Raw genomic sequence first — 27,309 nt, forward strand, 5'->3', positions numbered from 1 at the left:
TATGGTTAAAAATACAGATTTTATGTATGTCTGGATATTAATGAGAGAGAGAGAGAGAGAGAGAGAGAGAGAGAGAGAGAGAGAGAGAGAGAGATTTGCTTGGTGTGTGTGTGTGTGTGTGTGTGTGTGTGTGTGTGTGTGTGTGTGTGTGTGTGTGTGTGTGTGTGTGTGTGTGTGTGTGTGTGTGTGTGTGTGTGCATGATCCTTCAGCTTTCCTACACTACATTTCTGACTTTAAATCAAATGCTGCACCTTGTCAGACCACCTCGTGAGAGTAAACATAACCACTGCTGTTTGTTCTTCTTTTGTGTTCTTTGGAGACCAGAGATCACTGCCAGTATCCAGTCTCAGCGGGGACGTCCTGCCTCACCCAGCAGTGTAATACAGGTTGGCAAATTTTGAGCCCAGCGCCCGTTCGTTACACTCCCTGAACCAAAGACTCGTCACTAACGTACTGAAGGGTGTTAACTCAGCTCGAGCGGCACCCTTGCATAAATGGCCATATTCTGAAACACTTCTGCGCCGCACCTCTGCTACTTTCTAAAGGCTTTACATAGTTGGAGTTACACAGGTTTCCAAGGGCCTTTTTATGGTTCTAGTGACAGATTAAGAAGATTCCTACGTTATTAACAGAAGAGACACTCTTGAGAACCCGATTAGTGATTTCTGTTGCCTTTGAAGACAGTGATGAAGGAGCAAAACGTGTCTGAATATGGACCGAACTCCGACCAATATGAAGTCCACTTTCTCTCACTACAGCTGTTACTTTTCTCAATAGGACGCGATACTGTATGCCACTAACGTACTGAATGGTGTCAACTCATCTCGCGCAGCCCCTTACGTGGATGTAAGCGCGTACTCCGTTCTCTTTCGCTACAACAGTTATTTATCTTAGTAGGAAACGATGGTGCAGGGTTTCTCATCGACAACATATCCCTCACCTGCTTCAGACCTCAGTCTTTCAAATCCTTCCTTTCGTGTGTCCATCCATTTAAACTCGTATTACCGAGAAGCGAACCAGAACAAAAAAAAAAAGAATCGAAATGAAACAAGAAACTCAATTCGCTGTCCTTCGAAAAATTCATAAATATCTCGCTCGTCGGTCGGAGAGAAGATGCGTTTTCAAATTTGCAACAAATGGTGATGACAGTATTCCATTTGGACTGAGTCTCGAGTGCTGCTTTCCATCATTAATCTCCGGATTTGACTGGTTCGGTAGTAACTCACGCCCGGTTAGTGTCCATCGTGAACAAAGTGTGGCTCCATCTATCTCGGGGCATGGCGCCATTCAGACGATGTGAGAGAGAGAGAGAGAGAGAGAGAGAGAGAGAGAGAGAGAGAGAGAGAGAGAGAGAGAGAGAGAGAGAGAGAGAATGTGTATTACAACGATACAGACAAATGTTTCTATGAAGAACTGAAGAGATGAAGGGAAAATGAAATCTTGTGGGCAGTGTCAGTCTTTTTATAGCGACTCGATCATGTGAGAACAGAAAGAAAAAAAAAAGCGAGGGGAAAAAAAAAAACGGCAGGAACGAATGCACTCCGTAGCACATAATGTCCCTCGCTTCCCCGGCAGTAACACACCGTTATTGATATAGATATTGATATTGATATAGACTTGCTGTTTTTACCCTCCGACAGAGTACAGTCATGATCGAACTCTTCTAAGTTGTAAGCATCTCGCAGTATATACATAGAGGCCCTTGGACGTTTCCCTTTCGTTCCATTCACAAAACATCTTCACCTTGTATGGCACCGCTTGATCTTGTTGTTGCGGCACAAAAACGAATAGAGAAATCTAACTTGACAGCAGTGCCTCCGTGTCGAAGGAGTAAACGCTGTTCCTCGCACAATGGTCATTAGTTTTCAGAGTCAACACAAGCTGATCACCGGTGGATCTCCTCGTGCCTGGAGGCGAGCTGCTCAGGATTAAATATGTAAATGGGACTCCAGGAATTATGGGACTTCGGCGACCATGCAAAGATGTATTGACCTGCAGGTGTTGGAGTTTGCGTTCGTGCTTCTTTTTTTCACACCGTCACGACTCTGCAGCATTCCGACTAGAAAGGCGCCTCTGTGTGATCATTACGAGGAACGTGAGCTGTGCCGCATATTTTCATTCCTGTTATTGTTTTTCTTAACAATCGGTGTTATCAACTATTGTGTCTCCTCATTGGTGATGTTTCATGTGTCACCAGACTTTTCATGATGGTTCCCGGTTTTTTTTTTTTTTTTTTTTTTTTTCTATGGAAATGTCTGCATCATCTTGGCGGAGAAACAAGTTACCAACAGTCACAGGTTTTTTTCGCCGTGGCCAGCCACAGCCTTGACTGATCTGGTGAGTGGTGGAATGTTGTCTGTCATTAAGTTCGAGTCTTCTTTGTGATTTGACGTTGCCACGCCACGCCGCCATCGTATATTTTTTAATGTATATTTATATACATTTTTTATGTAATTTGTGTACGTCATCTACTTTGTCACGTAATTACTTTGCAAATAGTTGATGCAGTCCTATCGTAGATACCGAGTTTCTACAATATAATAGTATAATGATAAAATACATTGATGATTCACGAGCCAGGTGACGGCCAATGTAGCAGTTGTTTGAGCCAGGTGGTGGCTCATTGCAGCTTCTGGAGCTTGTAGCGATCCATTTCAGTTGATTGAGCCAGGCAGCTCATTGCAGCTCTACCTCTTTTGGAGCTTGGTGGTGCTTGAGCCAGGTGATGGCTCACTGCAGCTGCTTTTAGTCAAATGAAAGTTCCTTGTAGTTGCCTTGAGCCTAGTGATGGTTCATCACAGCTTTTTTGATCCAAGCGACTGCTCATGGTAGCTGCTTGAGTAACGTGGTGGCTTGTTGCAAGTGTTGGAACCTGTGCAGTTGACTGAGCCAGACGGTTGTCCACTACAGTTGCTGAGTTAGGTGGATGGCCACTGCAGTGCTTAAGCCGCCTTGCCCGCTGAAGCCACCCAGATCCCTTGTCTAGACAAGGGGTGGGAAGGTGAGGAAGAGTTTCCCCATCACCCCCTGAGGGCACCTCCATCATGAGGCATTTTAGGCACATATGGTGATGGAGGAGGAGAGGCTCTGAATTTTTTTAGTTCCGAGTGCTTTTCAAACGCAGGCGTCTCTCATGCTGAATTTCAAAGAGCGTCACTCTACTCACTAGATTACAGAGGCTTGAATATATGTATAGTTAAGATTATTATTTCCCCCACCGGTGTTTATCTCGCACTAAACGTTTAATAAGAATAATTACATTTTGATGTACACATTTCGTACTAAGCTTTTAATTCCGAGTGGGGTTCGAAACAAGATGATAGAGAAAACTCTTTTCTATTTTAATATGAATATTAATTCTTATGAGGATAGATAATCTGAAGTTTTGTGAACTGTTATGATAGTAACAATCATGGGAAACAAACAGTAACAAATGTGAATAAAGAAATTTAGAGGGGTCGGTGGTTAGCGGGTCTGGCGCCAAGCTTCTGCAGATCTTCCCTTATTTGTTGAATGCTGACTGGCACATGTTCTTCCACCACAAACACGACAGACCATCACACTTGCCCATTTTACAGGACGAGAAGGACTCATTATTATAGGAGATATAACAAAGGTGACGTAAGCAAAATCCCAGGATCAGTAATCAGGGTAGAACAAGAAATAATGTTAAGTGAAAGTTAAGTAAAAGAAAAAGATAGAAAGGAATTGGTTCTCGAATAGAGTGGTAAATAAATGGAATGGACTCATTAATCAGTGCTGAAATATTAGGGAGCTTTAAGAGAAGATTAGACAAATTTAACGATGAGTATGATAGGATATTTCATACAGGGACTACCACGTGTAGGTCTGGTAGATTCTTGCAGGTTCCCTATTTTGTTATGTTCTTATGTTCTTACAAAATGAGATAAAGGGTGAATGAATACGAAAGAGATAAGGGGGGAAAATAAAGTAAAAGGGAGGAGACTTGTAAGAATGAGTAGATGTAAGGAGAGAGAGAAGGAAGAGAATAATGGTAAAAAGGAGAGAGAGAGAGAGAGAGAGAGAGAGAGAGAGAGAGAGAGAGAGAGAGAGAGAGAGAGAGAGAGAGAAAGAGAGAGAGAGATGGAAGGAGAGATAGATGTATGGTGAAGACTTAAAAACGACGACCTAAAATATACGTGGGAAAAGACGTGTTGGGAAAAAGGGGCTCGGTAAAATAGACGATAGACGAGTCTTCTTATTAGGTCTTCATTCAGGTTAAAAGTAAAATGTGCACAGGAGAGAAGAGCTAGAGACAGACTGGCCAGTGAACATAAATCAAGTTGAATACTAAACGTATCAGTAGTTGTGAAGAAAAGAAGCAGTGAGACATATTTAGGGACAGAAGCATTACTTGATTGATGAATACTATTACAATTACCTTACTGAAAAGGGTCTCCGTTTATCTTTCAAATTACGTATGAAGAGTTTTAAAAATTTAACACCGTTTCACATTGATGTGGAAAAGTATATACTTCATGTCCAGAAATTGTACATAATATGTTACAAAAACTTGTCGAATCTTCTTGGACTTTTTATCATAGAGGATTTGTACTGCTGGATTTATTATCATATAAGAATTACGTACAAGTAAATAAATAAATAAATGGCTATGGTTTAAAAGTGTTCACTTGATGAGTGAAGCAAGGAGAGACAGCTTTACTGCTGAGTATTTTGAGTGCACCTTGCATGTCTCCTGCTTGTGAATATGCGCATGTTCGTATATGATTGGGTGGAACTTTAGAAAATAAGATAGATTTCTAGGTAGGGAAGATGAGTTGACACATACTGTAGGTTTGCATGTCTTATACAAGAACTGTCATTTGTAAACCTGCTGTTGTTTTTATTTTCTTTTATGTTTTTATACTACTCTTAATCACAATGTCGTGTAAATATGAATGTTTCAAATGTAAGAAAATGATGGAATGAAGGAGCTAGGATAAAAGGGTGTGAAGGGATGAAGGGTTGAGGGATTAGTAAGTGGATGAGAGAATGAGGGAAAAAAGGTGGGGGCTGTTCCGCCTCCGCCAAGTGAGTTTGGATACATTCCACACGCCATTACCCAACACACCAAAATAATCAGGGCACAGCGCACACTGAGCATCCTCTGACTCTCAAACATTTCAGCAGTTTACCATGACTACTTGTAATAGGATGTAGTGGAGGATATTGAGGTTTTCAATGGTGTTTTCACGATTCTGGTGAAAGGTTAACAAAGATTTCGCACTCCAACTAAAAAAATATAAAAAAAACTAAAAAAACACCCTTTAGAATGAGTAATTGTATATGTGGCCTTTGAAAATCATTATAATGAAAATCATCATAATGAACGTTCCAGAATACTGCCCACCTTCATGTGGCATAAGACTAAGTAGCAAGATAAACTAAACCTACGATAAGCACTAACTACTTCATGACTATTCTAAAAAAAATGCGAGAAATACAACACAACATGAATTAGAAGCTGAAGGATCCCGATGACTTGAGGTAAATACTGTTTAATTAAAAATGAATAGACGTACGCATAAGGAAATGTTGAGTTCACGTAGGAGGAGCACCGGCCAAGGGCAACAAAATTATAATTAAAAAAAAAAAAAGGCCTACTGAGGTGCCATTCCCCGAACAGTCAAAAGCGGTCGTCAAAAATTAAAGAATGTCTTGGAACTTCCCTCTTGAAAGAGTTCAAGTCATAGAAAGGAGGAAATACAGAAGCAGCAAGTTCCAGAGTTTACCAGAGAAAGGGATGGATGACTGAGAATACTGGTAACTCTTGTATTAGAGAGGTGGAGAGAATAAGGGATGAGATAGAGAAGAAAGTCTTGTGCAGCGAGGCCGCGGGAGGCGAGGAATGCAGTTACCTAGATCAGAAGAACAGTTAGCATGAAAATAGCGATAGAAGATAGCAGGAGATGCAACATTGTGGCGATGAGGGAAGGCTGAAGACAGTCAGTTAAAAGAGAGGAGTTGATAAGACGAAAAGCTTTTGATTTCACCCGGTCTAAAAGAGCGGTAGAGTGGAAAATCCCCCACCCTCTACATACATGTTAACTATACTCCATACATAGACGGATTAGGCCCCTGTACAGAGTTAGCAGCTGGGGGGGAAGGGGGGGGGGAAAAACTGGCGGAGACGACTCAGAACACCTAACTTCATAGAAGCTGTTTTATCTTGAGATGAGATGTAAAGTTTCCAAGTAAAGGACAAACCGAGGATGTTCATTGTAGAAGAGGGGGACAGTTGAGTGTCACTGAAGAAGAGAGGCTAGTTATCTGGAAGATTGCGTCGAGTTGATAGATGGAGGAATTGAGTTTTCGAGGCATTGAACAATATTAAGTTTGTTCTGTCCCAATCAGAAATTTTAGAGATCAGAAGTCAGGCGTTTCGTGGCTTCCCTGCGTGAACTCTTTACCTCCTGAAGGCTTAAACGTGTACAAAAAGACGTGGGAAAGTGCAGGGTGGTATCATCAGCGTAAGAGTGGATAGAACAAGAAGTTTTGTTCAGAATATTATTGATAAATAGTAGGAAGAGAGTGGGTGATAGGACAGAACCCTGATGAACACAACTGTCAATTGATTAGGAGAAAAACAGTGACCCTCTACCACAGCAGCAACAGAACGGTCAGAAAGGAAACTTAGAGATGTAGTTACCTTCTATTTCTGCACCTAACGTGTCTTCTTCTGTCTGTCTCATTCTAGCCATAATATTTTCCTTAGCCGGTATATAGTGTACTTGAAAATCATATCCATCTACAAGCGCTTACCTTCTTGCAATACGACCACTTGTGTGTTTTGCTTTCAACACCCATACAAGAAGCCTGTGATCGATCATTTTTCAGTTGTATATCCCAGTATCAGGGACTTGTTAACCATAAGGCTCCTTTCACACTATGCCATCGGTGGCAGTCAGTAGTTATTTCCCTTAGTTTGTAATGGAGCCTTTCATACGAGGCTACCGCTCCTGGCGGTGGCGAGCTCTCGCAACCAGTGGACGCCACTTGCGGTGGTCCCTACTCATTGCTGGATTTTTGTTTCAAATGAGAGCTTTCACACTAAACCACCGAATGACTCCACTATCATCCATAATCCATTACTTTTCAGTATTCAACCAGATTTTGAAAGGAGCAGATGTTTGCGATGGAGAAAGAAAATAACATTATTGAAGATATTGGAAAAGAAGGTGAACACAGAAGACATTATTTATAAAGTAAAGAAACGCCCAGCAATTTAGGATCCATCCAATGAAGATCAAAACATTATGAGGTTTAGAAGCTCCTCAGGTTAGGGCATATTCATACGAAAGAAATTAAAGAATGATTTCCAGTCAGCACATAAATCACTGTAAAGTATAGTACAAGTCTCTGTCCATTTTAGATGAAGGCTTCTGATGCACTTATATTCATCTCCGAGAGCATCTCCTCTTCCTCTTGGTCAGTACAACAAAGAAAAGTAACTCCTCCTCTGACACGGTTCTTTCGACTGACAAGTATGAAAAAGGGATGACACGAGTCAGTGGCGGTCACTGGTAGCTTGCACCTACTCGACCCTTTCACACTGGGGCTAACCGGTGGCGACCACCGGTGGCGTCATGTGAAAAGAGTCTTAAGGCCGGAAATGACCGCTAGTGCCTCAGGTTCCATCATTGACAGTGCGGCTTTTGATATAAATGTTAGTGTATGTGAGGAAATCATTCCTAGATTTACTAGAAGCTGTCTCCTTGTGCCCCAAACAACCGGAGAACTGTGCCGGCCAGTTCTTCAACACTCCTAAAGGACGGTGGGTTGTCAGTGAGGGCAAGCCAGTCACACTGACAATAGTATTAAATTACTTCTCTCATATCTACCTCAGTAATACATCTCTATCCCCTATACAAATCAAGCAGACCACACAGGAAAAAATTACCCTCCATGCTGGTCTTTGCCGAGCTACCCACCTTCCCGCCTTGCATGCTGGCGACTCAACCAGAGAGAGAGAGAGAGAGAGGGGGGGGGGTGTATAGTGGATAGGAGGAAGGCAAGGAAGAAGGGAGGGAAAGACGGGAGTGGAGGGTGAGGTGCTTGAGTGTTTACACGTCATAACGTCATGCAAAAAGTTCCCTGTCCGAACGTCTACTCGGCTCTTGTTAACTTCCCCTTACGAGCCAAAAGCAAACTCCTGAAGGAGACATACTTAGCAGTGCACTGTGGTGTCATAAATTAGGGGACGGTGTCAAACAAGCTGTGCCAAAAAATATCATATTGATCCAACTGTTTGTCTAGAAGATATCTGCAAAAAAAATCGATGCCTCATGGGATCTGAAATGGATAGCACATTCCTTGCTGAGGTGTAGGTTAAAAGGGTACTTGAAAGAGGACTTCGAGTCGTATAGGGTAGTGATAGTCAATCTGCGTGTTTGGTGCACCCTAGGGTGTATGGGTTTTTTTTTTTTTTTTTTCAAAGGGTACCCGGAAATAGTAGGGTACATGATATAGCTAGTGTTTACACGAGTGTTCAGTAGGAAAATATGTTTAAGGAAGTACCATATAAGGAATTCATTTAGAGTAAGATTAAAGTATTAGAAACTCATGTATTATATTAGTATATTACACTGAGACGCAAATTGCGCCTCATGTGTTTGAGATGTTACATTCTTTTATTATATATCTAACTCCCATATAACAATTATCCAGGACTGAATAGCGATTTTCTATGTTTAAAATAGAGATCAAAAACTTTTATTTATTTTTTTTTTTCAGTTCTAAAACCAAAGAAAAATGTCAAATATTAATGCAGTCCTTTTTGTGATTCATCGCCCAAGACACAAGGATACATGAATTTCTCAAAAGCTCTCGGAAGGGTGCATGAACTTAGAAAAGGCTGAAGAATACTGCAGTAGACCAACAGCTAAGATATTACAGGGGTTCACCCAGAGACTCAAGGATTGCTTTAATCTTAATTCACGTCGAGTCTTCGTCTAAGGCGGTAACGTCGCTCCCTCACCGGACCCTTCACTCACGCACACGCTCAAATTTCCTGGCCAGAATTTATTCTTCTCATGCTTCTGCCATCCAGCCACTCTCTTCCCTACTGCCAGGTGTAGTACAGTGTATCAGTATATCACCCATGGGAGGCGGCGAGAAAGACAGAGGAACGTAATAATTATGAAGAAAGGAGGGAGAGACGAAGAGGATGAGGGGAAAAAACAGAATGAAGAGAAAAGAACCACAGAGAGAGAGAGAGAGAGAGAGAGAGAGAGAGAGAGAGAGAGAGAGAGAGAGAGAGAGAGAGAGAGGATAACCCTCAAAGTAGTAAGCTATGGCAGTGTGTGTGTGTGTGTGTGTGTGTGTGTGTGTGTGTGTGTGTGTGTGTGTGTGTGTGTGTTATCTCTACTAAAACACACTAGAATGTGACTCTCTCTCTCTCTCTCTCTCTCTCTCTCTCTCTCTCTCTCTCTCTCTCTCTCTCTCTCTCTCTCTCTCTGGAAAATGGGCGTCACGTCGCCCCGTTGCTCAGCGTGGTCTGGAGTGACGCCGTCGCAAGGCTGTGCCGCCTCTCATGGAGGACATCTTCACAGTATGTATTATACCCGCAGTGTTGCAGTTGCTTAGGTGACAGCACCTAGCGTTACTTCAAAAGATGCGTGCATGGCTGGATATCCATCGGGTTACTTTTTGCTTAGAGATTACATCAGAACAAATAGAAGCTACAAGAAGCCAGAAGGTTTACACGTGGCAGTCCCTGCAAAAAACATACCTTCTTATATCTTTCTGCCATCCCTGTCCATACATTATTTACTCCTCTTTTAAAAGCTCCCTACAGGTACTGACTCAGCACTAGTAACCCATGTCTGTTTCAATCATCTACTCTACAAGTACACCTGTTTTTATCCTGATTACGAAACCTTAGGATTTTGTTTATATAGTCGTTGTTATATTCCTTATGCAACCTAAATTTCTCAACCATATGTCCTCTTAATCTCTGTCTCTAACGAATGTAAATACAACCATTTTAGTTTTCTCCCACCCCCTGGAGGGGCCAGGGGCAACAAAAATTGTAAAAAAAAAAAAAAAAAAAAGGCCCACTGAGGTGCCGGTCCCGGACAGAATCGTAAGCGCTAGTCAAAAATACAGGATAAGTGTCCTGAAACCTCCCTCTTGAAAGAGTTCAAGTCATAGGAAGGTGGAAATATATAAGCAGGCAGGGAGTCTCAGAGTTTACCAGAGAAAGGGATGAATGGTTGAGAATAGTGGTTAATTCTTGCATTAGAGAGGTGGACAGAATAGGGGGTGAAAGAAAGAAGAAAATCTTCTACAGCAAGGCAGTAGGAGGAGGGGAGGCATACAGTTACCAAGATCAGAAGAGCAGTTGGCATGAAACTAGCGGTAGAAGATAGCAGGAGATACAACATTGCGGCGATGAGAAAGAGGCTAAAGACAGTCAGTTAGAGGAGAGGAATTAATAAGACGAAAAGCCTTTGATTTCAACCTGTCTTAAAGAACGGTATGAGTGAAACCCCAACTCTCCATACATGTGAACCATACTCCATACACGGACGGATAAGGGTACAGAGTTAGAAGGCGGGGGGTGAGAAAAGCTGGCAGAGACGACTCAGAACGCCTCACTTCACAGGAGCTGTTTTAGCTAGAGGTGAGATGTGAAATTTCCAGTTTAGCTAATAAGTAAAGGACAGACCGAGGGTGTTCAGTGTAGAAGAGGGAGACCATTGAGTGTCATTGAAGAGGACGGGATAGTTGTCTTGGAAGGTTGTGTCGAGTTTATAGATGGAGGAATTAAGTTTTTGAAGCATTGAACAACACTAAGTTTGCTCTGCCCCAATCAAAAATTTTAGAGAGATCAGAAGTCAGGTGTTTTGTGGTTTCCCTGTGTGAACTGTTTACTTCCTGAAGGGTTGGACGTCGATGAAAAGACATGGAAAAGTGTAAGGTGGTATCATCAGCGTAGGAGTGGATAGGACAAGAAGTTTGGTTTAGAATACCATTGATGAATAATAGGAAGAGAGTCGGTAACAGGACAGAACCCTGAGGAACACCACTGTTAATTGATTTAGAAGAACAATGACCGTCTACTACAGCAACAATAGAACGGTCAAAAAGAAAACTTGAGATGAAGTTACAGAGAGAAGGATAGAAACCGTAGGAGGGTAATATGGAAAGTAAAAGCTTTGTGTCAGACCCTATCAAAAGCTTTTGATATGTCTAAGGCAACAGCAAAAGTTTCACCAAAATCTCTGAAAGAGGATGACCAAGACTCCGTAAGGAAAACCAGATCATCAGTAGAGCGGCTTTGACGGAACCCATACTGGTGATCAGGTAGAAGATTGTGAAGTGATAGATGTTTAAGAATCTTCCTGTTGAAGATAAATTCAAAAACTTTAGATAGGCAGGAAATTAAAACAATAGGACGTTAGTTTAAGGGATTAGAATAGTCACCCTTTTTAGGAACAAGCTGAATGTAGGCAAACTTCCAACAAGATGGAAAGGTAGATGTTGATAGACAGAGTTGAAAGAGTTTGGCTAGGCAAGGTGCAAGGACGGAGGCACAGTTTCGGAGAACAATAGGAGGGAGCCCATCAGGTCCATAAGTCTTCCCAGGGTTTAGGCCAGCGAGGGCATGGAAAACATCATTGCGAAGGATTTTAATAGGTAGCATAAAGTAGTCAGAGGATGGAAGAGAGGGAGGAACAAGCCTTGAATCATCTGAGGTAGACTTTTTAGCAAAGGTATGAACGAAGAGTTCAGCTTTAGAAATAAATGAGATGGCAGTGGTGCCATCTGGTTGAAATAAAGGAGGGAAAGAAGAAGCAAAGTTATTGGAGATGTTTATGGCTAGGTGCCAGAAGTCACAAGGAGTTAGATCTTGAAAGATTTTGACACTTTCTATTAATGAAGGAGTTTTTGGCTTGTTGGAAAGCAAACTTAGCATGGTTCTGGCCAGAAATATAAAGCGCATGAGACTGGTCATGGAAGGCTCAAGTCCTTTTGTGGGCCACCTCTCTATCATGTATAGCACGAGAACAGGCTGTGTTAAACCAAGGTTTGGAAGGTTTAGGTGGAGAGAAAGAGTGAGGAATATAGGCCTCCATGCCAGACACTATCACCTCTGTTATGCGCTCAGCACACAGAGATGGGGCTCCGACACGGAAACAGTAGTCAGTTCAAGGAAAATCAGCATAATACCTCCCCAGCTCCCCTGGGGAGGTATTATGGCAAAACGCCAGAGGCACTTCAACGTTAGGGGATTTTGAGGAAGGATAGGACAAGATAAAGATATGAGACTGTGATTGGAGGAACCCGGCGGAGAAGATAGGGTCACACCATAAGCAGAAGGATTAGACGTTTGGAAAAGGTCAAGAATGGGCTTATCACCAAGACGTTCAGGAATACGAGGGTGTTGCACCAGTTGCTCTAGGTCGTAGAGGATAGCAGAATTAAAGGCTAGTTCACCAGGATGGTCAGTGAAAGGAGAGGAAAGCCAGAGCTGGTGATGAACATTAAAGTCTCCAAGAATGGAGATCTCCACAAAAGAGAATAGATAATGTGCTCCACTTTGGTAGTTAAGTAGTCAAAGAACCTCTCATAGTCAGAGGAGTTAGGTGAGAGGTATACATCACGGATAAATTTAGTTTGAGAGTGACTCTGTATTCGTAGCCAGATGGTGGAAAACTCGGAAGATTCGAGAGCGTGGGCACGGGAGCAGGTTAAGTCGTTGCATTCCATCCCCTGTATTTAATTTATCTTTTATTTAAGTCATTCTCCTCCGTATTGACTCCAGCAGGCCTAAATCCCGTCTGTAATATAAGGACCGGAATCCCACAGCGTAGTCCAGACGAGGCTTGATCTGTGCTGTAATATCACATTAGAACTTCTACTTTTAATGGTTCTAAAGATGAATCATAATGCATAAGTTTTATTTGTGGTCTTTATGCACTTTCCCTGACCTGATCTGAACTAACTGTCACTCCTAGATCTTTTCGACCTAAGATGTTATCACAACTTTATTCTTTATTGTGCGCCTAAATGTTCCTAATGTTCCTAAGTGTACTTGTTTTTTTTTTTTTGTTTTTTTTTATGTAACAAGGCCACTGGCCAGGGGCAACAAGAAATATAATTAAAAAAAAAAGAAGGTCCACTTAATGCTAAATTGTAGATGCCATCTATTTGTTCCCTTTTTTTTTTCACATCTGTCTGCAAGACGGCTGTATTGGAATCCGTCCTAATTAATCCATATATCTTCGTGTTGTCTGCTAATTTCATTATATAGTATGTAATATAACTGTCTTAATCATCAACGTATGAATATTCGACAATAATTGTGGTTTTAAAATTGATCCCTGTGATATCCTACTGATTTGATTATATATATATATATATATATATATATATATATATATATATATATATATATATATATATATATATATATATATATATATATATATATATATATATATATATATATATATATATATATATATATATATATATATATAATTTTTTTAAGGTTTTTCGACAAGGAATATCTTTGTTAATAACCAAATTTTCAAACTAGAAAAACTGGAAATAAGTAGCCTAGATAAAACAACAAAGTACCTGTGAAACTTATAAAACAGTACTTAACGTTAGTTTTGCTCCTGTTCATCACAATGTACCACTTTCTCACCGGTGACAAGAACCCGCAAGTGAACTTATTAAAACGATTTTTATTAATACAAAGTTTCAATTCAGATACGAAACTATATTTTTTTTCCTTTTATTTATTTATTTATTTATTTTTATTTTTTTATTTTATTTATTTTTTTTTAGATTATGAGTTTAATTAAATACGCATCTCATTTTGGTTTCTTTAACTTGTAAGAGAAAACAAAAAAAAAAAAAAATTGTAAAGGCCGTTTGGCGTATTTGATCAGTTCTTTGACTAACGGCCCAGAAGAAGAGAAATGGTTCATTCTCTTTAAAGAAGTGCCAATCTTGAGGAAATCTCGAAACGCATAAAAATGTCCTGAAAGACTCGCGAAGGGTGATTGAATCGAGGCGGTTTCACTTGATCCTCGTGAATTAGAAGCAGGAGCTTGAGACTCATGCGTACACAGGAACAACAAGAATTATCATAGTATTCATTAGTGGACGATTTAAACAAAAGAGATAAAGAAACATCGAGAATTGTCGTAGTTATTAGTTGACGATTTAAAGAAAAGACACAAAGAAAGCAACAACAAGAAGTATCATATTATTTATTAGTGGACGATTAAAACAAAAGATGCAAAAAAAGAGAACATTGTTTTGCACCGTCTTTATTTATCAACGATGTAAAGAAATACAGCAAACTTTCACTTATAGTCTACAATAAGAAATTATCTCCTTAATTCACTTCATAATTTTCCCTCTGTTATTTTTTTTTACTTAATCTTGGTTTCATTCTGATCGTATTTGTATATAGTCATCATTTATGTATTAGTCTCTCTCTCTCTCTCTCTCTCTCTCTCTCTCTCTCTCTCTCTCTCTCTCTCTCTCTCTCTCTCTCTCTCTCTCTCTCCTCTCTCTCTCTCTCTCTCTCTCTCTCTCTCTCTCTCTCTCTCTCTCTCTCTCTCTCTCTCTCTCTCTCTCTCTCTCTCTCTCTCTCTCTCTCTCTCTCTCTCTCTCTCCCACACATACTTCCTTTTCCTTGGTCTCCTCCCTCTCTGGTCTCCACCCGAGCGGCCTTCGGGGGAGAGCGGCGGGTATATCACTCTTGTAATGCTTTCCTGCCACGTATTTCGTGATGGGAATGGAGGCAGTGACTATCTGCATGAATTGCGAGGCCATTTTGCAGCCGCGCCTTGACTCCGAGGTGAAGGCAGGTGGCCGGGGCGGGCACTCACCTTCCTCTCTCTCTCTCTCTCTCTCTCTCTCTCTCTCTCTCTCTCTCTCTCTCTCTCTCTCTCTCTCTCTCTCTCTCTCTCCTACATCTTTACTCTTTTACGTCTCTTGTTTTGGATTAAATGGTGCAGTTCATTACATATGGCCTCTTGAAGTCCAATAGGTTTGTCGTTATTTGTTTTTCCTTTGTTTTCCTTTGAAAGTAAAGCAAACTGTAAACATAAAGCGTAGATTAGTTTGTGTTTTGCTGTCATTTGCCTATAATTTACAATATATTTTTGGGACCTTACTTATATAAAACAACTCCGACATGTTGCAGGGATGTGTTTGCGCTCTCTCTCTCTCTCTCTCTCTCTCTCTCTCTCTCTCTCTCTCTCTCTCTCTCTCTCTCTCTCTCTCTCCATTTTCCCCTCTGCTTGCCATTTTAAGGAGATAGGAGCACGGCTGCCCCGTCTGCGTAGGGTCGCATGTAAGGATTTTGTCTCATAGAGGGAAGTGTGCGGAGCTTCGTACACAAGAACACACGTACGAGTAGTGTCGCCCGGGGCCTTCAAGTTGTGATGCAGCAGGTCTCACCAGGGAGGAATGTTGCTGCGGGGAGGGACTTGAGCGCGGGGTGTTGATGTGATGAGGTGCAGCTTAGGATGGGTGGACTGACGACGTGGGCTGAATGCCGTGGTGAGAGAAAGAGAGAGAGAGAGGAGAGAGAGAGAGAGAGAGAGAGAGAGAGAGAGAGAGAGAGAGAGAGAGAGAGAGAGAGAAGCACATGATCTGAAGAACTGAAATCCACTTGAGGAAGCCAAAGAAATACAGAAATTGTCTAGGCCTTTTCATGTCATACATGAGGAAATACGCATCACACATGTTAAAAGACCATATATATATATATATATATATATATATATATATATATATATATATATATATATATATATATATATATATATATATATATATATATATATATATATATATATATATATATATATATATATATATATATATATATATATATATATATATATATATTAGGAGGGGTTGTGGCCCAGGTCAACAAAGAAATTAAAAAAAGGCCATTGAAGGTGGCAGTCCCGAAAATCGACTCTGAAGTATTGTGACACGAGTTTTTTTAATTTTTTTTCCGGAGTCTTGTCTGCAAGACAAGGACGAAGTGGCATGGCGTAGAGTCGATGTTTTGCACATTTTCTATCCACAACCTGGTCCGAACTCTCGAATTATGATACACTTATTTGAAGGCTCGGAAAAGTAGTTATTCGTTAAGGTTTGCCTGTTGCTACTTTTCTGAGCCTTGAAATAACTCTATCAAACTCATCAAACTACAACACTGCTATACTAGCACAGCAGTCTGTGTCTGGCGGTTAACAGTTCCACTACCCTTCACTCCCCGCGCGCCGGACATTCACTCATCTGGCTCAACATCAACAGCTTGCCTGACACTCCCGCTCAGTCCCGATCATGTAGTCAAAGATAAACACACAAACCATTATCCCCAGTCCCACGTGGTCAATAATTCAAGGCTGCAGTGTAAACAAACTCTTTCGGACTCCTCCTCTACCCCTGCCGGCCACTGATCCATCCCTGACTAAACTATGGAGAGCGGAGCAGCAGCAGTAGCAGCAGCAGCACCACCAAATGAATGAGAATACTGGTTAACTTTTGCTTTAGAGAGGTGGACAGAATAGGGGTGAGAGAAAGAAGAAAGTCTTGTGCAGCGAGGCCGCGGAAATAAGGGAAGCATGCAGTTAGCAAGATCAGAAGAGCAGTTGGCATGAAAATACCGGTGGAAGATAGCAAGAGATGCAACATTGCGGCGATGAGAAAGAGGCTGGCTCTCTCTCTCTCTCTCTCTCTCTCTCTCTCTCTCTCTCTCTCTCTCTCTCTCTCTCTCTCTCTCTCTCTCTCTCTCTCTCTCTCTCTCTCTCTCTCTAGCGTGCATAACAAACAGTTAACAAGGCCCGCAACCTTGGCATGCCTCATTATCTGTCGCCACGTGTTAGACGGAGACTAGCATATCCGTATTGTTCTGTCTACTTTCGATAGTACGTAGTAGTTGTAGTTGTTGTTGTTGTTGTTGTTGTTGTTGTTGTTGTTGTTGCTGTAGACCACGTAATTTGTATTTCACAATAGTATTTATAATTTTTTTTCTTTTTATTCTTCTGCAGGTGAGAATAGGAGCAAGAAACCTTTAAAGTGCTCTCTTTTGAGACGTAAGGACATCGCCAAATAATGAAAAGAAGAGAGGAAGGAAGAGAAGAGGAGGATTTAAAAGGTAGAGGAGAGAGGGGAGGGTAGACGGCTTGGGCAGCGTGATGCAGTGTTATGTACTATTCACCATCACTCTTACGCTTGATTCTCCCAGGAGTTAGGTAAGCACCTCAGATCACACCACCTTGCCGAAGTTGCGAGTGTTTCTCCTCAGATGCTCTTCACCTTTTCTCACGGAACTCATAAAACTCGCAGTACGACCTTTCCTAGAGTGGCAGTGGTAGTAGCAGCATTATGTCTTATTCTAACACACACACACACACACACACACACATACACACACACACACTGGTTGCCGACACCGTCATTGTAATCGTTTTGATCGTCTCAGTCACTTGCTATCGTCATTATTTTCATCATCATCGTCGTTTATCTGTAAGAGTCTTTTGATAATAGTCACTATCTTGTGAAGTCGCCTGATGATGCATGAGCAGTTTATCGAGATGGTTTACAAATAGTTGAGATGATACAGGAATAATATATAGAGTAATAGCATAGTTAATATAAAAGTAATATATAGATATTAAGGATAAAGAATAGCAGAGATAGCAAGGCACATAGATACAAGGAAAACCAGTCACAACAACACGGTGCTTTAGAGTTTTCTCCTAATTACTCTTTGTGATTGTTTTCTGTAGATTTTGGCAAGTGTTTCAATGGCGCTTCGTGAGCCGCGTATCGAAGCATCGCAGTGAGTGAGAATGGTAAATAGGTGTTTATGAGAATGGTGAATAGGAGTTTAAGGACTCATGCCTGTATCTTCACACAGTATTGGATTCATAGTTTCAGAAAGGTTGATTGAAAGAATAATAATTAAATAATATCAATAATAACAACAACAACAACAACAAGAATAATAATAATCTATCTATTCATCTATATACTATCCTGGCAGTCCCACATGGGCTGGCTCAGACAAGGCACCATACACACACACACACACACACACACTTGTTCTTCACCATTCAGTGTTAGTCATATCGGTCCCCGGTAGAAAGGGACAGTCTCGCGACCTACCGTACTCCACCCAGCAGCAGCAGCAGCTACAGCATCAGCAACAGTAACATCAACAACAACAACAACAACAATAATAAATAGATAAATTAGTAAATAAATAAATAAAAGCATTTCTTGACTCCGGCATTTATATTTCAAAATAAAGCAGTTTTCACGAATCTTAACGCGTCATAGTACAATACTATCCTTCAGTAAAAAATACAGACACGCTACGAGAGAGAGATCATTGTAATAGAAACGACTAAAGCGTTCGTCAATGCTGGAATGGAAATTGGCGTTGTCGCTGTCAGTTTGTTTCGCCATAAAAGCATCTTGCATTGTTCGCTTGTACTTTTTAGATATATGTATAATGATTTTTTTCCTTTTTTTCTTTTTAGTTCAGAAAAAATTAGCTACGTTATGAAATAAAGTTTAGGCGACACAACTCCACAGAAGAATCAGATACCTTCCGACAGCAGTGCGGGAAACCAGCACGGAATACTACAGCATAATTGTTAGACCATCCAGAGAACAGTCCTGCGTCTAGCCTTCCCCTTAGCTCCTGCAGGCGCCGAGCAGGTCGTAAAGTTCAAATGATGGAGCGTAATTAACAGGTGCAGTAGAACAATTAAGAAACTCGTGGCTTTTTTCAGGTAAAGGTGTGCGAGAAGTTTTAAGGGAACGAACCTTTGTCTCTACTCACACTCCCTCTTGCTATGTGCCTATCTTAGTGTGTTAAATCTATACCAGTTTTATCAATTTACGACCCAGGGTTTTTTTTTTTTTTTTCATGTTGATTCGTCTCAGAGAGAGAGAGAGAGAGAGAGAGAGAGAGAGAGAGAGAGAGAGAGAGAGAGAGAGAGACTGACAGACTGACTTGGCTGAGAGAAATAGACAGCGAAAATGAAAAAAAAATGAAAGCAGAAAGGCAAGAAATAAAGACAGACAGAGAGGAGGGAGGAAAAATAGAGAGCAGAAAGGCAGGAACAGGCAGGATACAGACTTTACGGCCAATTTTGTGAGTTGTGAAACTATCGTTAATTGTTCCTACCAAGGTTTTAATGGACCTGCCCTTGCTGCGGTCCGCCGTGGTGCGTCTGATGTAGGTAGGGGAGAGAAAACGGGTCACTGGCAGAGAGAAGCCATGACGAGGATTATGTAGCAGTGTCTCTTCTATGCATAGTACACTCGTTGGTCTCCCAGTCATAGTAATAAATCTTTATGGGCGGACCAGTCAAGTACTTTTAGAAATTAAGTTAATAGTCTACGGTCATAACATGTATGTACGTAGATCACATAAAATACGGATTTTTAATGTTTTTGTAAATAGCTTTTTGTGGGTATTTTTACCTTTTATATCAGTTATTTTTCATAATTTGATAATAAAATTAAGGAGATTTTAAAGTGTTCGTATACATGTGTGTGAATAACTTTGCGATTATCTTCACCTCCTTGTGATATAAAATACTATATGGAAAATGTTAATGTGCTTGTGAATAATCCGAGTATATTAGCACCTTATGAGTGCAGTGGGACGAACTTGGAAAACAAATGAATGTGCTATTGATGGCAAAATTACTGTACTAGTTACGTACATACATTTTCCATCAAATTTAGTTGGTTTTGTCAGCACTTCATTTGAGTAATTAGTTTTTTTTTTTTTTTTTTTTTATCAGATTGAGGAATTAGATGTCGTTGAATGTGTAATCTTGATTGAAGAAATAATTGAAGAAATTAAGAAACCGAATCAGCACTTAGTGAAAAAGTATTAAGATTTTCAGATGTAGAATTTTTCAGTCTCTTAATAAGGTTCTATGTTCACAACTATTGGTACAAACAATAATTCTACGATTAACTGTCTTCCATTGCCACATCCATATAGCAGTGGTTGTTTGGTAAAACTGTTCTGCTTTTCTTTGCATCATTTACTTTGAATTTTATGATTTGTATATATTGTGTATGATATAGTTACGGCACATAATTCACATCAAAGTCATCAGTAAATTGTTTTATTACTAATACTAAGGAAGTGAGCTACTAAGCAAACTTGTTAACTATTCAACTACTTAATTAACTACTGCTCATTGGCTGCAACAGCGCCAGGTTCAAACAGCGGCAGAGTGGCGCAGGTAGTAACCTTCAGTCCTTGGCGAGACGTCGTGAAGAGGGCAGGGAGTTGGAGGAGTCAGAAAATAAGTTTGAATGCAATCTACAACATACGAAAAGTATTGCTATATGGATATTTCTTATTATTGAAGACCATGTAAATTCACTTACTAGTAAGACACACAAGAATACTTGGTACAATACTGTAGTTACTATATTATAGAAGAGACGCCAATGACAGTATCAATATTTATAAGCTAACCAGCCACTATTTTCCCAGCGGTAGGAGCACAACGTGGCCACAGCGGCATTGCAATATGCGGCACACTGTCGGCGGCTGGCGCAGTACTTCAGCCAACAGGGCTCGGCGACAGCGAAATCTGCTTCCTTTTGGGTGAGAAGTAAGTCATGGTTCCTAATCCGAGTACGTCAGAATCATTTTGTGTATACTATTCCTTCCGGTTTAATGTGGTTAATTTAGGACGAGAGTTTAGGCCCTAATTCCCAGGGGGGCCCCAAGTGTGGTTTGATTAATTTAGGGCAAGAGTTCAGGCCCTGATTCCCAGAGGCCCTAAGTGTGGCTTGATTAATTTAGGGCGAGATTAGAGCAGATTCCCAGGGTCCCAAGTGTGGTTTAGAGAAGACCATGAATCTTTTAGCCAGAGTTGTGTAGAATGTGGTTACGTTAGGCTGCGTCACGTAGGATATAATTCCTTTGTTTAGGCCTTAGAGTTTTGTAAGCTTTAATTCCTATAGGCTGAGTCATTTGGACCATAAAGTAAATTAGTCTGAATTCTTGAAGTAAAGGATCATGTAGACTGATTCCTTCAAGATTGAGTTATTTATTTGGCGTCCTTGATGTCTTCAAATCACATAAGCCTCTTTAGGCTGTGGAGAGTTTAAGCTGCAATGCAAGTAATGACCTTTTCCTGATCACAGAATATGAGCTTTGGATTAAGCAGATATTTTCAGGCCTCTGTCCTCCTAGAATTAGATAGGGAAACCACTTGGAAAAACTGAGTAAAGCTAATGCAAGTAATGAAGCTAATGCAAGTATGAAGATGATAGATGAGAAAATTAATATGGTTTTCAGTGGCAAGTTGCTTGAGATAGTGTATCCCCTCAAACTTATACTGCCTCAATGTAGGATGTTACCACAACATACTCAGTATACTGAAATACTGAACAATTTGTGGAAGCTCAAATCTGAGCTTCAGGAGAAAGGTGCTGTGAAATTTAACCCAAGACCTAAGCATGAAAGTTTTGCATGTTAGCAAGCAAGTGATAGGTGCACCCTTTGCTCAGGTGGATGTGTGGGACATATGTGTTTGGGTATTTATAGTAGGTTTCAGTTATCATGATTTGAATGTTGCTGCTGATGAAGTAATTGATGTGAAGTTTAGAATAAGTGATGTAGGGAAGTTTTGAAAAGGAAGAGTTTAATGCAGATTGCTTAGAATGAACATTGTGTAAGGGAGCAGTGATATGTATCAGCTGAATAGTATGCAGGTGAAACATAATGAGAATAGAAGAAAATACAGGAAAAGTTAATTAAATAATATTCTTTTGCTAGATTTGCCTGACCATACTGTTCTCCAAGTTGAACCTACTTAAGCCACATGACCTGTAAGCTGCAGGTACAGCTCAAATGCTGTGCCTACCTATACCTTGTTGTTCTAGAACTATCATTATTTTTATTTGTTGAATGCTATAGGTGTTGAATGTTCAGATTTTGTGTTTGTCTATTCTTATACATACATTTATTTTGCTTGCTTTCAATCATCAATCCAGCCTCTGTGTTTCCCCTACTGTGGTGCATGATTTGCCTCTCCTAATAGCCACATCAGGTTATGTGTATTAAGATTTCTTTATATTAATCTATAATGAGATTTTTTGGTTTCTGTTGCTTAGGACTTAAGCAGACTGTCCTTTGTTTGCAAAATGTCATTAACTGTCATGTCATTCCCCCAAAACCAAAATCCCACAATGACAATATAACTTTCAATTTTCAGTGTTATGTCATCCCAGATGCTTATCACATTACACTTGTTTGGCACCACAACTGTTTGCACCACTTAGGAAGTTGTATTTTCACAACTAATATGTTGTATTTTCACAACTAATATGAAGTACACAAACTTAGAAACACTTCCAGTTGTAACAGCAAAGTATGGGCAAATACATGTGACTGCTTCAAATCAAAACATTAACTGTGAGAACTACAGGATGCAGAACTCCAATACAGTCAACTTGGGTTTGTTGGAACATAAGGGAAGCTGCAAGAAACAGTCAGCTGTCATGGCAGTCCCTGCATATCCACATTGTTCCACCTATCAGCCTCATCCATTAATTATCTAGGTAATCTTTTAAAGCTCCCTTATGACTCAGCATTAGCAATCTTTTTACTGAGTATTCCATTCATCTAATACTCTATTTGAAAACCTATTCCATCATATCTCCTTTTTAAATCAACTTGATCAAGCTTGATACCATTATTTCTTGTCATGCAATAATTACCAACCATGAGGAATTTGCTTATGTACCCTTGTTATATCCCTAAAAACCATTCATTAAAAGACATCCATCAGATCAGATCAAATCATTTGCCTCTTATGAATATAAATTTAATAGCTTGTGTCCTTTTATAAGGAATTCTTTTCATCCCTTGTATCTTTTTAGTCATTCTCCTTTGTAATGCTTCTAACAGATCTATCGTTTCTGTGAAAGGGGAACCTGACCTGCTCAGTGTTATCTAGATAAGGTCTGACCAGTGCCAAACACAGACTTCTAATGCTCCTAGATATGAATCCTAATACATGATTTGCATTATATCTGGCCTCTATGCTTTGTATATGGTATGACAAGAGACCAGAGCTAACTATAACTCCTAAGTCTCTCTTATTCTCTGATCTTACCAGAGCCTCATTCTTTGCATAACTATTGTGTGAACTACTACTACAGTCCTAGCCTCACCAAATATTTTAGATTTCCCAATATTACATTATTTTTGCCCTCCATCTGATAATTTTGCCATTTATCTGTTCATTTATTTATTCTGTTTTAAGTTTGCAGGGCAACTGCATTAAAATCAGACCAATACTGCCTTTGTTGTTATTATTAATTAATCAATCTACCCAACTGCGAATTTACTAATCGGATCACCTGAAGATCCGCCACCCCAGATTGTCTCACCTGAAGATCCGCCACCCGACTCTCTCACTTGGTTAGGTTAGGTTAGGTTAGCCTAACCTAACCTAACCTAACCTAATAACATGAACGCATTAAAAAACTGAGTGGATATAAAAAATGCAGAAAAAAGTTTACTTCATTAAAAGTATGGGATCACCTGAAGATCCGCCACCCCAGATTGTCTCACCTGAAGATCTGCCACCCCGAGTGCGGCTGGGGTGGCGGATCTTCAGGTGATCCTACTAATCACTACTAATCCAGTTATCTGGATCATTAATGTATATTATTAATGGTCCCAAATTTTATCTCTTTGGCACCCCACTAATTATTTGGCCTACACAGATTTACAGCTGTTGATTGTAACTGTCTGTCACATAACCATAACCTTATCCAATCTAAAACTTTCCCATTCATCCCATGCTACCTAACCTTGTTCAAGAGCCTTTTGTAGGGTACCTTGTTAAATAGCATACTATAGTCCAGGTATATTTTATTGTAACCACTGCATCCCTTTTCTGTTGCTTTAACTTCAGTATGAAAACTGAACTTTGCGAGTCTTGACTTAAGCTTTGTGAAGCTGTGCTGTGAATTCTTTATCAACCTATGCTCGTCTAAATTATCTCTGTTCCTTGCAGTTACTAACTTCAATAGTGTATCTACAATTGAAGTTAGGTTGACTGACTGATATGAGTGACATGACTTTTTTTTATTTCTTCTTTTTAAGGAAAAAACCCACTGAGGTGCTAGTCCCAAAAGAGATCTCAAGAGAATCATCAAAAATTGAAGAATAAATGTCTGGAAACCTCCCTCTTGAAAGAGTTAGTCATTTGAAAGAAGAAATACAGAAGCAGAAAGGGAATGCCAGAGTTTACCAAAGGAAGGGATGAATGATTGAGTACTGGCTAATGCTTGCAATAGAGAGATGGACAGGATAGGGATCAGAGAAAGTCCACAGGAGGAGGGGAGGCATGCAGTTAGCAAGATCAGAAGAGCAGTTAGCATGAAAATAGCAACAGAAGATAGCAAGAGATGCAACATTGCAGTGATGAGAAAGAGACTGAAGACAGTCAGTCAGAGGAGAAGAGTGGATAAGATGAAAAGCTTTTGATTCCACCCTGTCTAAAATAACAGAGTGGAATCCTCCATACATAAGAAGCATACTCCATACTCCATTCTCTCTCTCTCTCTCTCTCTCTCTCTCTCTCTCTCTCTCTCTCTCTCTCTCTCTCTCTCTCTCTCTCTCTCTCTCTCTCTCTCTCTCTCTCTCTCTCTCTCTCTCTATAGCATGAAGTAGTCAGAAGGTGGAAGAGAGGGAGGAACAAGCCCTGAATCATCCAAGGCAGAGTTTTTAGCAAAGGTTTGAGTGAAGAGTTCAGCTTTAGAGACATGAGATAGCAGTGGTGCCATCTGGTCAAAATAAAGGAGAGAAAGAAGCAGCAGCAGGTCATGAGTTGGATCTGGAAAGATTTTGACACTTTCTATTGATGGAGTTTTTGGTTAGTTGGAGGACAGACTTAAGAGCAGGTTAAGTCGTTGTGCACACAGATGCAACATCCAGTGTTGAATTGAAAATGATGGTAGAGAAAGGAGGAGGAACCAGAAAAAGGGGCTACTTTCAGTTGCTTCACAGTTGTGTTTCAATGAGGATAAGGTGAGGTTTAGTAGAGGAGAGGTGGTGTTCTATAGGTTGAAAATTAGATCCAAGACTGCAAATGTTGCAGAAATTAATGAAAAGTTGGTGTCAAGACACTTAGGCCCCTTTCACACAAGGCGTGAAATTCACGCCGCATGAAAAATCATGCGGCGGGAAGTTCACGCCCAACCTAAGCGGACATACAAAATGCATACTTCTGTTCAGACGTGGCAGTTTTTTCACGCGGCGTGAATTTCACGCCTGATGCCGTGCGTGTGTCTGCTAAAAACGAAGCATGAAATTTCACGCCAAAGTTTAGCTTCCAATGGTGTTCAATGCTTTCTTTCACACTCGGTGTGTTTTGTCACGCCGCCACCTGGCAGTACAGTTCAGGCAGCGGGTAATGTGGACGTGTGCATCTCCCGTACTGAATGAAAATCTACAATAGGTAATAGTTTGCCTTGGGTGTATGACAGCAATTCGTCAAAACTTTCAACTGACATTCGGAAGTAATTGAAGAATTTGATTTCATCCATCCTTAGTTTTGCGAATAGTGTGGCAAATTCTCCTTCTTTACTCCTTAAACTCACTATCTTGTGCACCCAGCAGCGCCTTCTTTTCTTTTTTTGCTGTCTTTTATACAACAAATATAAAAGGAGGGCTTTTTTTTCTTTACTCTGGGCAGCCATTTGTTCACCTGTTTTTACACACACTTGTGAGTTGTGACCACTCTCGGAGCATAGCAATGCAATAATGAAACAGAATTCCAGGAGTCAGGCGTGAAAAAAACCACCACGTGTGAACGATTGAGCGTGAATTTCACGCCTTGTGTGAAAGAGGCCTTAGTCGATACCAGAAGCATTCCAACCTGGGGACTTTTGTGGAAGTTAGAGAATGAAGGAGGACTAAAGGGAGCAACATTGAGATGGATGGATGATTATTTACAAGGGAAGGAAATGAGAACGGTTATCAGAGAGACTAATTCAAGTTGGCATGAAGTGAGAAGTGGGGTACTGCAAGGATCTGTGTTAGCACCTTTTATCTTTCATGTTCAACACTAAAGGAATTAACTGGGAGGAGATAGAAGTGAAGGAAAATGTCATATCATGGAACAAAGAACTTGTGCAAATCATGATAGCGGATACAATGAGACAGTGGGTGAATGAACCTACAAGATGCAGAGAAGAACCATCACAGTTGGACTTGGGTGTTTACAAGAACTCCAGAAAGTAGACCAAGTATATCTGAATACACTGGGAAGAAGTGATCATGTGGCAATAGAAATTGCATTACAGGAGAAAAGTGTTGTACAGGAATGAACAATTTAGAAATAGAATACAGAACTATGCTAAGGCAAACTTTGCAGAGGTTGATAAATTTTATGGAAAAATTAACTGGAAAGAACTATTTGAAGGTAAAGTAGTGCAAGAAAAATTAAATATTTTTGAGCAAATATAGAGAGGGGTTGCAACAGTTTGTGCCAAGTTATAAAGTGAAAATTGAGAAGCATGAATGTTATAATGCTAGGTGTGTAGAAGCAAAAAGAAAAAGGACAGGGCATGGAGGAAAATTATGGGAAAACTGAACACAAATACTAGGAAAGAATAACGAAAGGCAAGGAATGAATATTGTATAATAAGAAAAAAAATTGAAAGTGACACAGTAAGAAAATGCAAGGAAGAGGCCAAATTCTTATACAGATATTTAAATGGAAAAATGAAACGGATGACACAAGTCAAAGAGAGAAGAAAGAATTTATGAAACTACCAAGGAGATGAGTGAACTAATGAATGAGAGTTTTCAATCTCTGTTTACAAAGGAAACATATTTTGTGGCACTGAAAGTGATATCACAGAATGAGGGAATACTGGAGATACAAGTAAAGAGACAAGAAATCAAGAAACTGCTGGAAGAGCCAGAAGTTAGAGAAGCTGTGGGACCAGATCAAGCAAATGGATGGATATTAAAAGAATGCAGAAAACAAATGGAGGAACCCATGTGGGGATATAATTAACAGCTCATTGAAAGAAGGAAAAGTACCAAGGGAATGGAAAAGAGCTAACATAGTGCCAATATACAAAGGGGGAAGCAAAATGAAACCATTAAACTACAGACCAGTGTCACTAACAAGTATTAAGTAAGCTTTGTGAAATAGTAATTAAAGATAGATGGGTGCAATATTTAGAAGATGAAAAGATAATTACAGAAAAGCAATTTGGATTCA

General features: G+C 40.2%; 1 protein-coding gene across 13 annotated transcripts in view; it reads left to right on the top strand.

Moving 5' to 3' along the window:
• LOC135109078 (calcium-activated chloride channel regulator 2-like) overlaps positions 1 to 27,309 on the top strand; it is a 460,219-nt gene that overhangs the window by 410,190 nt on the left and 22,720 nt on the right. For 2 of the 13 annotated variants that reach the window (XM_064020123.1, XM_064020121.1), the window contains exons 18-20: positions 17,059 to 17,262; positions 20,255 to 20,382; positions 20,544 to 20,664. The gene's annotated coding sequence lies outside the window, so the exon portion shown is untranslated. Of the gene's footprint in view, positions 1 to 17,058; positions 17,263 to 20,254; positions 20,437 to 20,543; positions 20,665 to 22,418; positions 22,622 to 27,309 lie in introns of all 13 variants that reach the window. The other 11 variants (XM_064020129.1, XM_064020130.1, XM_064020131.1 and 8 more) reach the window with 9 other exon arrangements.

This window comes from Scylla paramamosain, chromosome 18, assembly GCF_035594125.1.
Source record: "Scylla paramamosain isolate STU-SP2022 chromosome 18, ASM3559412v1, whole genome shotgun sequence".
Classification (NCBI taxonomy): Eukaryota; Metazoa; Arthropoda; class Malacostraca; order Decapoda; family Portunidae; genus Scylla; species Scylla paramamosain.